We start from the raw sequence: 17765 nt of genomic DNA on the forward strand, positions 1-17765 counted from the left end.
CACTATGATACTTTAAAATCTCACATGAATACATCTTAAAACCCCAAATTCATAACTTCATGTCTTTGAGCCAGATCAGTAAGCAATCCACTCAAGCCAGAATGGTGGTAGTCTGCTTCTCATACGCAGACACCTGGTGTCCATGGACCAGTTCTCAGCAGGGACCAATTATCCAGTATGACATGACCACTTATCTTCTTGATCGATCATGCTCCAAGACAAGGACATTTCTTATTTCCTTTTAGGTTGAGTCTATCAATTCTTTGAGATGTAGCACTTCCAGACAAGTCATGAAGCATTCTGTTCTCAGCAAGTCCAACCTCCAGACTCCTATGTGTCCTGTCTACCTGCATCTCTGGTTTCAAGGGAGCCAGTCCCTTATTTCTGTATCAGTTCAGAACTCTATTTAACCAAGTCTTACACTTTTCCTCAGAAGCATCATCACAAAATCTTTGCTGATTCTTCCTCTCACCTCCCTCATAAAAAATGAATGTCAGATCATTCCGGTGCTTTCCCTCTACATCCAATGCCAAAAGAGAAAAACAATGACCAAGAAGCCCTGCATGTTACAAAGGTGGGGTCCATATTGCCTATCCTTAGACTCTTGCAGTACAGACCTGTTTATCTGAGCCTGTCACTCTGGCTTTTCTTGCTCGACAATTACAAAAAATCTTTGTTTACAGGACAAGATCCATCTGATACATTTTTGCTATCAACTTCAAGATGAGATGCACTTTGTATTTCTCTCCATTGTTTTTAAAGGCCACAGAGGCTGACTAGCTCCAGTACCAACATGTACATTGTAGAAGTCTACAGTTGGTTAGACAAATCCCAGACTGGGTGATCAGAACATCCAGGGTCAAATGTGGGGCTTGAAATGGAAGTACAATCCTGGGAACACAATGAATTGACTGTCAGGAGAACAGGAGAGAATGGAAGGTTTGAACAAAGTGGCTATCTGGGTATGTGATTCCCAGTCACAGTGTGGGGCAGTGGATAAGGACAGAAACAGCATGACTGGGAGAAGTGAATGTGAGTGTGAGAGAGCAAGTAAACTCAAATTTGAAGCTGGAAATTCACCTTTGTCCAGAAATTTAGAAGACTGGATGACATTCTTTCTCTCAGGACAAAAAAAAAGAAATCAGAAGTCAATACAAGAATATAATAGAATGCAAGAAAATACAATGAGAAGACTTTTATCTTAATGAATTCTTGTGAATTTTGAAGTCTGACTTGCAAATTATTCTTTTTAATTTTTGAGGCTGGTAATACTGACATCTCTAATAGCAAACTCATTCAGTTTAAACAAAGCAATATATTATTGGCAATTGAGAAACAGGAAGGAAAAATAAAACTAAAGGCAAACAAAAATAAAAGAAAATTAAGTCCACATGCTGAGAAGGAAGCTATGCAAAACATTGTTTGCCTGTCACTGAGCTCAGATTGCAAAATAACAATGAGAAAGGCCTAAACTCTCTCTGCTCCTGGCCCTCTGTGTTCCATCATATAACAGAGAAAGCTGTCCACATCTCATCATGGGACTCAACAAATTTGACACATGATCATGTAAACTTGTAAGCTTATACCTTCAGTTCCAGCTCAGATGAAATATTCTCTTGCACTGGTGCCCTAAAATGGAGCAAGTACACAGATTACCATTTCCAGTCACCATGGCCTTTTTTTAGCACAATTCAGGCTTGTATATTTGGTGCCAAATCCATTCTAAGCAATAGAATAGGAGGGAGACTAGACTGCAGTTGTGAGACTTACTGATTTGTCTCTCATCTCCTCTTGCTGTTCTAAAACCTAACATCAAGGAAAACAACGTTTTTCCATTCAGCCCTGAATTCTGTCCTCTTAAAACTAAGCTGCCTGACTACTCTTTGACCTGCTCCTGCATGAGAATAACAGCAATTAAATCTGAATACCATGGGTAAATATCTAGTCATCATGTGAATGTAATTTTCAAATTAACACCCAGTAGAAGACCAGCCTCCAAAAAGCTTTCATACTGTGAACAAGAAAAAGATGTTTAGTTGTCAGACCCTAAATAATCAAACACCATCGACCTTAATGTCAATAATGCTTTTTTATTTATTACTTAATCTGATTCCTTTCCAGCCAAATAGGCTGACACAGAAAGTGTCTATTCACTTATGCTACTGAAGGTTAACATTGCACATAGGACTCATTTCATCTGACTTTGGCTATCTAAAAGTCTGGCAAGTAGTCTCAGATAGCTACCTAAGTTTCATCAGCTGAGGATCTGGAAGATTCATCTAATTTGGCTTCAATATTTACGTACTGTTCTCTTGAAGAATGTCTACTCCCTCAAGAGGGAACATGAGTGACTAGCCAAAATTAAGCTAATCATAAGGTGGCTAATGTTACCTGAGATTAATCCCTCTATATTTAAGACAATTTTCCCACTACCTATCAAATTGTCTCATATCCAGTTTTTCCCTTCAAACATAGGGCAGCACTGGGCATTTTTAAAGCAAGTCAAGGTTATGCAGTTGGTTATACTTCGCTAGTAAATAAAAAATTAAATAACCTGGACTTTACCACAAGTCTCTAGCTGTAGATATCTATGATCTTTCATTCATATCCTTTAATCATCTTATTCATGGCAGTTACAGTGTGGATAGCCTCTGTTCTCAGTCAGTTCTAGTGACACACGCTGGTTGGAGCTGTGGTCTAAGTGGTAGCTGATGAACGTGGGACACCACTTACTATTGATAAAGCACAAAGTAAGTCCCAGACCAAAGCTGATACTTCTTCAGAATGTTTCCTGATACTTGCAACGCAGTTAGAAAAATTAGCCTGGTAGTTTTCTCTACTCACACCACACACAGAGATTGCTATCCAGTTGGTTTGTTGATAAATACCAAGATCTTGATTTAGTTGCCTGAACATAGGAACTGATGTCATTGAGATGCCTTAGCATATCCACAGCATCCAGACTGAGCTGCCAGGTATGACACAGAACTTGTAGGACATCCTCTGTCATCAATACAGGAAGCTAGATGACACACAGGACATACAATAACATATTAAATGGCACTAGGCACCCATATTTCAACAACTGAATTGATCATCAGGAGTTGGATTTCATTCAAGATCATCACACTTAAATGTAGCATGTAAATGTGAGACGTGTCTAAGTTTCCATTAGAGGCAATGGAAAGTACTCAGTATCCAGTGGAGCCCAGAAAACTGGCATCTCACCCCAATGTAGAAGGTGGAATTCAGTCAACCCTACCTTTAAAAGGTATTCATCCCTTTCTGAAGTCCCATTTACTATGAGGATGTTTGTTAGGGTGCTTTTGTGCATATAAAAATTTTCTCTCAGCCTCTGGAAAGCCTGAAATGTTTAGGAGGTCCAAAACCCTGCAGCCTGTACAGTACTACAACAGCAGTACGGCTGCAACTGTTAAAGTGTGCAGAGCATGAAAAGGTGATTTTCAAGTACAAATGTTTTAATTGAGTGCAACCAGGAGTAGCTCTTATTTAAAGATAGTGCAGTCCAGCCTCACCAACCACAGAATGTTGAAATAGAGATGTCCTGAGGTCCCTCCCAAGGTGAATAATTCTGTGATGCTGTGCTTTCATGACATTGGCAAATTCTGAGCTCTTGGCCCAAGACCAAAGTCAACACCACACTCTGGAAAAAACTGTGTCTTTAACAGCTCTCCCTTTTTGATTCTGTGTCTACGAGTGGAATGAATGCTTCAAAATTCATCTACTTGTCAATACAGAGAGAGACACTAAGAATTACTAAACCTTCCAAAAGTCGGAGTCTGTATTTAAAACTCTTTCAAGTCCATGACCAACCGCATTCATGTTCACTGTACTGCAGCTCAGTATGCAACCAGTAGACTACCTCACCAAATGAACAATTGTGAGAGGTAATAACACATTTGAAGCTTCCACACACTTCCAAGAGAAAGTTATTTAGCACAGTTGTCACCGTAATTTTGATGCATTAGGAAAAGTCATTGTTCAATGGAACTCAGACTCTTGCCTTCACCTATGGAGAAAGATGGCCTGCTGCCAATTTCTGTCTGCTGCCTGTTGAATGATACAGAAACACTGGCTGACTCACAATCTTTTTTTTACCTTGCCTTTTCTTCTTTATTTAGGTAAATGAATTCTTTAATTGTTCCTTTCATTTGAAAATAAAGATAAAAAGGAAACTAACAAAGGTTCTCTACATGGCTAACTTTGTAAGAAAGCACTGAGGCACATTCGTGGATTGCTTTAAATGAATTCATATATTCTGGCTGTGCTTTACTCAACTAGGCATGGATTAATGCTATTTTATTCATACACTGTAGTGTCTCCCTGGAATTCTGAAACATTATTTAAATGTATATTGCTAAGTAGATGAGGTTTGTAAGTTTTCAGCTAAAGCTGTGTAATACACATTAATTATGCAATTACTGTCTTGGGTCTGAATTTATATAGGCAATCAATTTACTTAGCTCGTTCTGCATCATTATTGACCAATACACCACAGATGTACATTATAGATGCATGTAAAATACTATTATAGATACATTAAAGGCAGAGCTTGCACCATTTCCTATTCTGCTTGCATAACACTTCCTAATATTAAAACTTACTTTATTCAACTTGAAAAATTTTGTTTAGAATATTCTCTACTGTCTTAGCATCAAATATTCCAGAAAATCTGACCAAAAAAAAATAGGCTTAGAATAAAAACAGGGGAAAAGGTGGGTTTTTTGTAGTCCCAGGACAGACCTAGTCTTCTAACAATAGTCACTAGGATGCTATTTTAATCCTAGTTTATATCCAAGATATGGAGATTTCTCTAGCTTTCCATCTCAAGCCATACCCCTTTAAATGTGCACAATCTCAATGCTATGACAAAAGTACACAAAGACCTCAACAATAGCCGGTGTTCCTCAATGTGTTACAAAACCCAACTCTCTGCCCTGCGATCTGACACAGTGGTATTTCTTACTTCTGCTTTGTGCTGCATGAAAACACTGGGATGTGTTTTCCCTCAAGTAACCCTACACACAAGTCATGTCCCATGTGTACCTTGCATTCCAAACAAAAATCTGATCAACCTACTCCCAAGACCACTAACTCTGAGGCTAGACCATATCTCTCTTATCCCCTTTTATCAAACACTAAATGCTTATTTTTTAATTATTATTAAATGTTTAAATGCTTATTTTTTCATTTGAATTAGAAGCATCTTACTGGGTGGTATGATATGTGGATTCAATTTCTTCCTAGCAGAGGAGCCACTGAACTCACTGACATCCAGTGCTCATCCTATGCTTTCAGCTAAGATGTGTCTCTTAGGCAACCCAAGAACACCACGGGATTAAGCTCTGGCCAGAAGCAAAAGGAAGGGATAAGAAAAACTCATTAGCCCTATCAAGACTGCAATACTTCCAAGCAGTCCTTTTCACTTGCTGATGTCCAACACTGAGATGCCTTTGTAGCTTAGGCTCTTCTAAGTCAGAAAGCACCTGAAAAAGTGCAGTTCTAAAGGGAGACACCTCAACTCAACCAACATCTCACTGTAGGTGCAAAGGTACCTTTTGAATTCAGGTCTAGTTCCATGTTTGGACTGAACTCAAAAATCCACAGTGTTTGGGCCTTTTGTATCTACTGATCTTTGGCATTTCTGTACCTGTTTGAGAAAACATCTGAAAGGTGAAAAGCCATAGACATCAGGAAGAGGATGAGTTACAGTGCAGAGAATGAATTGCAGATAAAGGACATTTTGTTTTGTTTCAGACTATTCTGGGTAGTATGCGATGAGGACACAGAAAACAGGTTTTTCAAGATTCAAAAAGCTTCTTCACTTTGTATTATTTACCTGTCAAACATAGGGTAAAAGTTACCAGTGTTACAGAAACCATTTTTGAGATTGTGGTAACATCTGAAAATGAGAGCTAAATGCACATATCCTCACCCTACACACCCACATGAAAGCTATGTCTAAGTGGACATGCTTTTGAGAAATTGAAGCTGGGCTCTGTCCTGGTGTAGGTTCAAGCATCACTAATTTATGTCCTATCACACAATAAGACTATCCAAATTGCAAGAAACATTCTGGGATCTACAATTTACTTTGGCTTTCCTGTTTTTCTTTAAAACAAAAGGATCCAAATGCATACAGGGTAAGCTCTGGGGAGCACCGCTGTGAGCCCTGGTTTCATTTGCCAAGACATTTGCTTTTTGCAAACCCTTTCACTCTTTTTGAAACACAGATTGTGAGCAGTGTGAGTACTCTGACTCTTTGTTTGCCCTCGTTTGTAAAGGTGCCATGAAAAAAAAAAAAAAAAGAGACAGAAAAAGAGGTCAGGATTCCCCTGACTGAATGTATCTGTGTGCTGTGTGTATTAAAGCTAGCCATTTGGGCTCCCTAAAATAATCAGTCATGGAAAACAGGCACTGCTAGAGCGTGAATTATCTTTTCAAAGTACGTCTCATCTCAAGCAGGCATCTAAAACTGGTCAGATGACCCTCTCGTGTGACTAGAAAGGGAGCCTACAGTGACTAGTTTAAAATATATCAACACAGCAGAGACCTGGGTATGGTTCAGTTCACTCTAACTCTAGGAACTTGATCCAGTTCCCCAAACGTTGGCATCTGAGGCCAGTTTAGAGGCCCTAGGGTATCACAGGTATCTACACGGAGCTGGCAGACAAGACACTGGAAGTACATGAGAACCATGCCCTGCTGAAGTGGCAGCTGGAAACCAAACAGGGTACCTAACCTACCTGAAGTAGCATTACACACCTGTGTGCAGGCAAGTGACTCAACGCAGGAGTCCTCCACCTAGGTATCTACAAGTATGATAGGTGTATAAGCTTCTGTTAAATATCTAGTTAACAGACCTATAGCCATAAAGTCAAACGTCTGCAATTAGTATAGTCAAAAGGACTTGTTATCCTAGAGAAGACCATTTCTCACTGATGCTGCTTGGGATGGGAATGTCCTGAGAGTATTGTGTGCCTAGTCCTGCAATCTACAGTCCTGCTTCCTTCCCACTTTGGTACCTTCCTTTCAGAGACATGGGCATATCAACAGGAACCAGCAGAGTTCTGGAAAACCTGGTATAGAAAAGGTGGGAGGACAGCTCATTCAAAGGGTGGAGAAAGGGCATGGCAGTACTGGTAGAATAGCAGTTTTGCACAGACATGGTGTCACGACCCAGCCTGGGAGCGCAGAGAGTTGTTAACGGTTCTGTGATCCCTTCGGGTTAAACAGCTTAAACTTCAGAAAGGATAATAAGCAATGTAGTTACTTATAAATCTATAAGAAAGAAAAGAAAGGGAGAAAAGAAAAAGAAAGGAGGGAGAGTCAAAGAAATCCAGATCACCACTCCAGGTTCCAGCATTGTCTCAGGTCCGGTAATCTTGGGTGGTGGGTGCACACACAGGGAAGTTTTCTGTCGCCTTTTAAGTTTATCTTATCAGCTGATTAGCATACTAGACAAAGAGAGGCAGGTATTCCATGAACTCATTTCCATGAGAGACAGGCAAAAGGTGGAGCATGGGTTCTGTGTGTGCATTGGGGGGGGAATGGGGTACATTAACCCTTTTGTTCTATTGAGTCGGCAGTCGCGATCTCACCCTACCACCTTTACCTTTTTCTTAGTTTTTGTTTCTTGGGCAATTATCCAGTCATTAGCTCCATCTGGTGTCAGTTGTTTATCCTTCTTATCAATCTTTTAGCTCTTCTTTGAGGCTATAGTTGTAAATTAAAGTGTAGGCCGTAACCCGAACATATGGTTTTACTCAGTCTATGTGTCCTCCCTTTGAGGCTTATCTAAGGAATTTGGCTATACAACTGTAAGGGAGCAGAGCCATGCACCCTGAAATACACCCTGTGCTTCCCTAGGCAGATAATTCATTCCTTAGACTAATCACAAAGGCCACAATTTGTCCTTGAGGTTTTCTGTGTCAATGAATGTTTGAGGCATTAATTCCTTCAGTTCCTTACACATGGCTACAGGGATTGAATTTCATGTGAATAAAACATGATCTACAGATGAACTGGTTTAGGACTGAAGTCCTGAATGCTTTTGCAGAACACTGGCAGGGGCCTGGATTCCAGGTCTGACACCAACCTAAGTACTCCCAGAGGGCCAGAGTCATAGAATCATAGAATCTTTCACATTGGAAGGGATCCATAAGGATCATCCTCACAGGACTACCTAAAATTAAACCGTATGACTAAGAGCATTGTCCAGATGCTCCTTGAACTCTGACAGGCTTGGTGCCATGAGTCCTAGCTCTGGCTTTAAATTTTAACTGACCAAATGACCCTGGGGGTAGGGGTTGGGACATGGGGGCATTGAGTAAGCCTTTTTAAGGAACTTTTTAGAGTTCAGTAATGAGAGAAGGGAAGAGAAACAGAGAAAAAGAGAAGGAATATATATGCAACTAAAATTCATGTTTTCGCCATTCTATTGTGGTCAGATTTCTTCTCTATTTTATTAAAAGTAGAAAGGGACCAGACAAGGATATCTGAAAACTAACAACTTCCATGAAATGCTAGTATAATTTGCTTCATATTAGGATGACAATCAGTGTCTGAATACCTAAGAATCATTAAAAACAAAGAAATTCTCTGCTGGGGAAGATCTTTGCCTCCTATTCAGCACATGGCATAATGAGAATCTTGGTCACAGAGCCACACTTCCTAAAACTAGATTACTTATAAAATCCATTGCTCCCTCAGGTAAAGAAAATTTTAAAGCTTTTCAAATGGCAGAATTAGCAAAGCTATTTGGTAGTGTTTCTCCTCCTAGGAGACTTCTCTTCTCAGCTGTTGCTTCAGCCTGGCAGCCCAGATGAAAGAACAGCCTAGGACAGAACAAATGAGGGACTCTGCAGGCGGGGGTAAAAAGATCATTTTCACACCATTCACAAGAATTGGATCCCTCCACTGCACAGGGAGCTAAAATTAGCCTTCTCTACAGGCCCTCGACTTTTCAAGCATTTCTAACATCTCACATACTAGAATCGTGCTTTACGGAGCCGCAAGAACCACCCTTACTGAAATTTTACTTGCATTTCTGAAGAAAGAAGTAGAAGGCTGTTACAATGCTATCTTTTCGTCTGCTTTTTTTTTTCACTAGCACCTTGAAGAAGTTCCCTCACAGCAAGGTAAAGCTTTGATTTGTCTCTCCCTCCCTGCTTCTCATTGTCCTGACTCACTGTCTCTCCACACAAGTGAGATATCAAAAAATCATGAAGATTTGTTGGAGTAAGTTGCGATCAAACAATCGCATTTCAGATCTTGGCAAAGATGAACTGAATACCCCATTCAAAGAGACATTTGCCCAGTCTTAAAAGAGCCTTAATGAGAAGATCTATTAATCAACAGTTAACGAACATTATCATAAATATTTTTGACAAAACGGTATGCATGAAGGTTCATCTGTTCTAGCAGCAGAATCAAAATCAGATTAAAATCTTAATTAAAATATGAAGAAGAGGCTTGTCATGATCTTCAACACAGTGGAAGATTGCTTTTTTGAAAATCAAGCTCTCTCTTGCTGTCACGTTACACTATGTTGTTAATGAGCCCTTTCATTTCTCCATGCATAGCAATATATTTAATCTTAGCTGCATATTTTAAATGATTGATGTTCCCCTAATTACATTTTATGATATATTGTGCTGTGCCACCTCTAATGAGTAGCAAACATGGCATTACCTCACTAGTACTCAACCACAGAAATCAATAACTGACATTTATTCAATGAACTGCAAATTGTGATTCACTAGCTTCTCTTTGTGTTGAGTAAATTCAAACTGTAATTAATTTTCATGCACATCACAAATAGAGAGTGCGTGTATGGGCTAACTTTAAAAGTGATTTTCTCCTTCCCTGGCTAATTACAACACAGCAAAACCTCTCAAGCCATCATTCAAAGGGCTGAGAAAAATCAATGGCTTGACAGAAACCATCTCCTTAGATGGGTAGAGCACAGTCATTGTTTACACTTTCGAGAATACTTCAGAGCCATTTCCTAAGACATGAGGTTGTTCCTGTCTTCATGAATGAATGTGGCATCATTCACAAATAATCTTATCTACATACATTTACTTGTGCACCTACCACGAAACAAATATCCTACTGTAAGAAATATATAACTGCCTTTTTGGCTCAGTCCTCAACAGCAAGTGCTCCAGCCACACCGCCTAAGTTGAAGAAGGCAAAGGCAGAGACTAGGAGAATGAAGAACAACCCACTGTAGGAGAATATCAGGTTCAAGACCATCTAAGGAACCTGAAGGTGCACAAGTCCATGACATTTGATGAGATGCATCCACAGGTCCTGACGGAACTGGTGAATGAAGTGGCTAAGCCACTATCCATCATATTCGAGAAGTCGTGGCAGTCACATGAAGTTCCCAATGACTGAGAAAAAGGAAACATAACACTCATTTTTAAAAAAGGAAGACCTGGGGAACTACAGGGCCATCAGTCTCACCTCTGTGCCCAGAAAGATCAGAGTTTCCTCCTGGAAATTGTGCTAGGGCACCTGGAAAATAAGGAAGTGATTGATGACAGCCAACATGGCTTCACTAAGGGCAAATTGTGCCTGACAAATCTGGTGGAGTTCTATGAGGGGGTTACAGCATTGGTGGATAAGGGAAGAGAAACTGACATCATCTACCTGGACTTGTGCAAAGCATTTGACACTGTCCCACATGACATCCTTGTCTCTAAACTGGAAAGACATGGATTTGATGGATGGACCATGCAGTGGATAAGGAATTCACTGGATGGTCGCACTCAAAGAGTTGCAATCAATGGCTCGATATCCAAGTGGAGACCAGTAACAAGTGGCGTTCCTTGGGGGTCGATACTGGGACCGGCGCTGTTTAACATCTTTGTTGGTGACATGGACATGGGATGGAGTGCACTCTCAGCAAGTTTGCTGATGACACCAAGCTGTGTGGTGAGGTCGAAGCACTGGAGGGAAGGGATGCCATTCAGAGAGACCTTGACAGGCTGGAGAGGTGGGCCCATGCAAACCTCATGAGGTTCATCAAGGCCAAGTACAAGGTCCTGCACATGGGTCAGGGCAATCCCAAGCACAAATACAGGCTGGGCAAAGAGTAGATTGAGAGCAGCCCTGAAGAGAAGGACTTGTGGGGTAGTAGCAGATGGAAAACTGACCATGAGCCAGTAATGTGTGCTCACAGCCCAGAAAGCCAACTGTATCCTGGACTGCATCAAGAGAAGTGTGACCAGCAGGTCGAGGAAGGTGATTCTCCCTCTCTCCTCCACTCTCGTGAGACGCCACCTGGAGTACTGTGTCCAGCTCTGAGGCACCCAGGAAAAGAAAGACATGGACCTGCTCAAGCAGGTCCAGAGGAGGGCCATGAAGATGATGAGGGACTGGAGAACCTCCCATATAAGGACAGGCTGAGACTGTTGGGGTTGTTCAGCCTGGAGAAGAGAAGGCTCCAGGGAGACCTTATAGTGGCCTTCCAGTACTTAAAAGGGGCCTACAGGAAAGATAGAGAGGGACTCTTTATCAGGGAGTATAGTGATAGGATGAGGGGTAATGGTTTTAAACTGAAAAAGGGTAGATTTAGAGTAGATATAAGGAAGAAATTTACTGTGAGGGTGGTGAGACACTGGAATAGGTTGCCCAGAGAAGCTGTGGATGTCCCCTCCCTGGAAGTGTTCAAGGCCAGGTTGGACGGGGCTTTGAGTAACCTGGTATAGTGGAAGGTGTCCCTGCCCATGGCAGGGGTTTTGAAACTAGATGATCTTTAAGATCCCTTCCAACCCAAACCATTCTATGATTTTTATGATTTTTCAAAAGACAAACATTGTCAGGTGTCATCCAAAACTAGTTACAAGAGAGTTGACTCACTGCTATTCACAAATGATGGTTTTGTATGTAAGCAACATCAAATTTGAAAAAACTACTACTTGCCCCTTTCAAAACTCCTACCTGAGGCTTTAGTTAGCTTGTGATTTCTTTACTGAAAATGTTCACTCAAATCAGAGGACAGTACCAGGGGACTTTACAGCTAATGCTCTGTTGGCATACCAGTGCAGGGTCAGAGGTGTACAAATCAACCAAGCGTTAAAGCTGAAGGCTCTGAAATTGATTGTGGGTCACTTTAAGATCAATGCAGTCCTTTGCACTAAAGCAGAGCATCATTTCAGGGATAGTTGTATAGTTCAGGATCTAAAACTGCAGTCACCAAGAGCCTGTGTTCATCTCGGTAAACTAAAAATATCTAGGACTGATCTCAGCCACAGGCCAGCTAGTGCAAAAGGACCTGCATCCACATGGAGTTCAGCTCTCTTGCTTTCCAAAACAGGCTGATCATACGCAATGTCCCTCTTGGAAATACCCCTGGCCTATGTTAATTCCCAAACAGTGCCCAAGGACTATGTGAAAGGCCGCTACCAGGTCTGGGCAAAACTCTGCCAGTGACTACTCTGACAATACAGATGGTCAAGTGCCAAGGCCAGGAAAACACTCTGACACCACCTAATTCACCAGAAAGATGTAAGCAACATTTCTTCCTACAATGCATCACAGATTTCAGCTTTTTTTTCCTAAGCAGCTCCCCTTCACCTTAAACCTCTGAGGTCAGCTTTCTGCAGCAGATACCATTTGCTGTTACACCCTTGGCAGGGTTCTGTGTGTATTACTTACGCTGGATTTATTGAGATTATCACAGAGTGAAAAGATGCAATAGAATATACTACATTAACATACCTAAATTTAGTTGTAAATTGCAACCCAACTTCAGTCTTCAATAATTACTGCCAGTGTTAACCTGGTGTCCCGAAAGATGACTGCAGGCAGATGATATCTGATGAGAACTAATCTGACCAACTCTAACATCTTATTCACACCTAAGCTCCAGGTGCTTAGCAAAGAAGTGCTCCTAAAGCACATGCCTAAGTTCCCCACATATTCCCCAGGGACTGGCAGGTACCTTTGAAGGCCTCCAAACAGAGAGCCTGCCTGGCTGATTGAGGTGTCCAAAATTAAGCAGGCAAGACCGTTCTCTAAAGTCTCTAAAGACAGCTGCCTCCTTGCATGAGGTAAAGAACTTAGGACACCTGATTTCTGAGGCAACCAAAGTGTATGTGTGAATTCAGTACCTCAGGCAGAGATTCCACTCTGCCCAAGAGACACTGAATTTGCACCTGCACTGGTTGTTGAGCTTAACTCTTCACCACCTAGTTCTGTGCAAAGCAAGAATAAAGACAATAAAAATCACGTTGAGTCAAAGAGTTCTTTCTAAACACCAAAGAGAAAAAAATATGTTTATATAAGTTTTATTTTAATCTTTATTTTAATGGTAACTTGCAAAAAGTAATAAGAATTGGATTATTTATTTTCTAATTAAACAAACAAACCTCATTTATATAATGAATTGACCATTGCTCATTTCTCAGACTTGCATCAAGTTCAGTAGTTTAAAGGAGGCTTCAGGCCTGTATCTGCAAATAAATCAGTATTTTCTTTCTCAGCCCATAGAGCAGAGAGTTATTCTTATCTCCAAGAAAGAGCCTCTTGGTTCCTCTTGGCATCCTTTGATGGAATCAAGGAAAGGAATCAAGAAAGACAAGTGGAGAGATCAAATTAATGGTGAAGTAGAGTTATCACCATGATTTTAAACTAATTGGTTTGAGTTTCTTTTCAACTTTGCCTCTATCTTTAGCTTCTTTTATAAATGTCTCAAACACAAGAATGCCTCAGGGTTGGCTCTAGAGTAATTGCCAGAACCCAACTCTAGATCTGAAAAATCACAGAATCACAGAATCATCTAGTTGGAAAAGACCTTGAAGATCATCTAGTCCAACCTTTAACCTAGCATTGGCAGTTTCCAACTACACCATATCCCTCAGTGCTATGTCGACCCGACTCTTAAACACCTCCAGGGATGGGGACTCCACCGCCTCCCTGGGCAGCCCATTCCAATGCCTAAAAACCCATTCTGGAAAGAAATGCTTCCTAATATCTAGTCTAAACCTTCCCTGGTGCAACTTGAGGCCATTCCCTCTTGTCTTATCACTCATTACTTGGTTAAAGAGACTCATCCCCAGCTCTCTGCAATCTCCTTTCAGGTAGTTGTAGAGAGCGATGAGGTCTCCCCTCAGCCTTCTCTTCTCCAGACTAAACAACCCCAGTTCCCTCAGCCGCTCCTCGTACGACATGTGCTCCAGACCCTTCACCAGCTTCGTTGCCCTTCTCTGGACACGCTCGAGTAATTCAATGTCCTTTTTGTAGTGAGGGGCCCAAAACTGAACACAGTAATCGAGGTGCGCCCTTACCAGTGCCGAGTACAGGGGTAAGATCACTTCCCTGTCCCTGCTGGCCACGCTATTTCTGATATGGCAGAAAATGGCAGAAGAGCAATCATCATAGACACATTTCCAGACTGTCATTGGATTTTCCACCAATATTTAAGGCAGATGGACAAAAGAGCAAAACTACCAAAACACAACTTGCATCCATGATTTATTTTTAGAGAAAAATCCACTTTGATGCAAGTTTTGACACACAAATTAAGCCACAGTAAAGCCCCTTCTTGGCCTCCTAAAATCTGGTTGAGCTGTGATAGAAGAAAATTACAGAAATGTATTTCCAAATATCCTTCAGCTTCTACAAAATATAAACCTAATATGAAGGTATGGAGTTAATTTAACCTACCCTGGGCAAATGCAGGTCTCTATCAGCCCTGAATGGTTAATCCATAGACAAGCCTGCTAATGAGTCTGCTATTCTATTGAGGTTAATGAGCCCTTGAGCATCTGGTGAAGGCACAGACACTTAGCAATTAGTGTCTTTTATTCAAACCAGCTGACAGAGTAGGCAGCAGTTGATTCCCTGCTTTTATTATATCGTTGCCATAGTACCTAGCAGGCCAACTCTGAGCCTGCATGCACTGGTTATGGTGGTTAAGAATGAGTTCCTTCACCTTTATGCAAAGTCCAATGACATGAGCTTTATGGAGTGGATTTGAACCACAAAGTCTCCTTTCAGGTCTTTATGGCTTGTATACACAGTCAACAATCTCAGAAATAGGCTCTTTCTCAAGAGAGATCAATTCAATTCAGTTCAACCATCAAAGGTCAAACAGCATAGCTAGCATATCGATACAATAGACAGTAGAAAACTATTTTCTATGCCTACTAGCGATACTAAGATATACAAAGTCACGCATAACAGATCAGTATTCCTTCCCAGCATTCACTGCTCACAGGATGTGCTGGCTCCTAGAACAAAAAGTACATATGGGAAATGCAGGATTTTAAATTGCCTTTGTGCCACTGGAGGAAGCTGTACCTGAAAAACAATTCATTTGTAAGGAAAGAGTCAGAGAAAAGGAGAAAAGTAAAGAAATACTATTATTCCCCCTTAATGGATAAAGAAAATTAGGTACAGAAGGAGGTAACCACATCATCCATTCTCAGCTACTTTAGCATCTAACTTGCATGTTCCAAATTGCCCCCTGGAGGATCCTACTTCTTGTCACTGGCTGTACATGGAAATTGCCAGCCTTACTTATTACCTTTGGTCTCTAAATTGTAGCTAAGATAAATCACCACAGCAGCCTAAAGTGAATGTTATATATATGCTTCAAACAAGCCAAGGGTTCTGTTCCAGAGTGACAGTTGCTTCCCCTGGGATGACTCTAGTAGCTCTTAATCCTAGTTATTCATCCCACCCCTCTCTCAACACATGAATGTCTCAGCTGGGACACTGCAACTGCAAATGAGGCAGCAACTGAACTGTCATACTTCACAGGCTTGTTCAAGTAAACTGGCTTCCCTTAATAAACTAGGCTGACACCTGTGACAATCAAATCTTCTTTAATATTGATATGGTGGTAGAACACATGTTATCAGCCAAGCCACATTATCCTTGCCCTGGTCTCTGTTGTACCATACAGGTTGCTAACATTCACATAACCTATCAAAGAGGGTTCATATATACACACTTAGAAGAAGACTGAAAACACTAAAAAAAAAAAAAAAAAAGTCCATTTAAAAGTAATCTAATTTTCACAGTGACTTAGAAAACTATGTTTAATGGGGGACATGGACCAAACTTCTGACTCTAGACAAAGATTCAGGTATACATATATTTTCCCTGAGAAGCAGACTTCAGACTGCTTTGTTGTTTGTTTGGGGAAGTTTTGGTTAGGAGCTGAATCTTAGAATTTCTGAAACTGTGTATTGCCCTACTAAGCACATGTGAAGTTAAGAGCTAGCATTTAACTCCATGGTTTTAATTCAAGAATCATCTCAATTTTCAAAAAGCAAATCTAAAGTGCATGTTTTAAGTAAGTACACACAATGTAACTAAAAGCTAAAAAAGAATATCATTTAGAAGAATATGCAGCCAAAATGTAGCTACCTCCTGGAGTGCTTTAAGCTATCCAAGTAGTGCATAAAGAGCATCTTAACTCATCCACTAAAATAACTTATTGGTCCCAGATCATTGATCATTTATTATACTTTGGATATTTTTCTCTTTTTTGGTGTTGTGAAGTGCTTGAATTATGTCTTTCTGCTGTGAAAAGCAATTCCTTATAAAATAATCCAGGAAACTACCAGAAGAAAGCATGCATTTTCAAACAAGATCTTTGCTCTACTCCTTCTTTATTTAGCTCAACTGTAGAGCTCCCTCAGATTATCTTCATCTGGGTCAGCTGGACTAATAACAGCAGTTTGTTGCCCAGTACCCAATTTTAATTAATCATCTTTAACTAAAATCTCTATTAAACAGCTCTCAAATTTTGCTTTTCATTGGAAATTGAGCTAACCTTATCTGAAATGACCACAAACATGTGCTAAATCAGTCCTTCAGGATTTTCTGAGAGCAAACATTTTGAGGTAGAACTGATGTTATATGGTATAGAATATACCTTTGGGGATTCCCTTTGGGCAGTTCAAGTCAGCTGTCCTGGCTGTGTCCCCTCCCAACTTCTTGCTCACCAATGTCTTAATCACTTTGGGGGCAGAGTGACTAAAAAGAGAACGCTTTGAGGCTGTGCAAGCACTGTTCAGTAATAGACAAAACATTTCTGCATTATCAACCCTGTTTTATCCACAAATCCAAAACACAGTCAGACCCTGTACAATCAATAAAATAAATACTGAAATGTTTTATCTATATGTATACAGAAACATGTATATAAATATTTCTGTGTACAATAGTTTCCTAAATAACCTACACTCCTCCAGAACAGCTATTTTTACAATTTCCTTAGAGTCCTAATGCAGGAGCCTTTACTCATACAGAATGCACAGAACTCACCCAGCCATGGGGGCATAAAAGTCTACCTGCACTGTTTCATATGCAGATCTGAGGCCAATTTGATATTATTTTTAAAAAGCAAAAAAATATAGATAGGCCATCTAATACTAATAAATACAATAAATACTTCAGGACATATTTCACTGTAGATGTACTCTTAGATCTTTTTATTTACTTATGTAATCATTTCAGTATAAAGACATGACTTGGATTCGTTTACTTTTTAATTCCTAGCATCACTAATTACATGCTTTCTCATGGTTTTCACTTAGATTCATTGACAAAGTATGGAGGATGATTTTAAAAAGGTGATTTGTCTAGACACTGATTGGTTTTGCCATAATTTAAAGTAACATTTGATCTTGCTGGGATTTTATTTACACATCTCAGCTGACAACACTTCCTCATAAACATGGACAAAAGTACCCAATGCATTTTTATTATACTGTATG

This window comes from Strix uralensis, chromosome 2 (genome assembly GCF_047716275.1).
Source record: "Strix uralensis isolate ZFMK-TIS-50842 chromosome 2, bStrUra1, whole genome shotgun sequence".
NCBI classification, from domain to species: Eukaryota; Metazoa; Chordata; class Aves; order Strigiformes; family Strigidae; genus Strix; species Strix uralensis.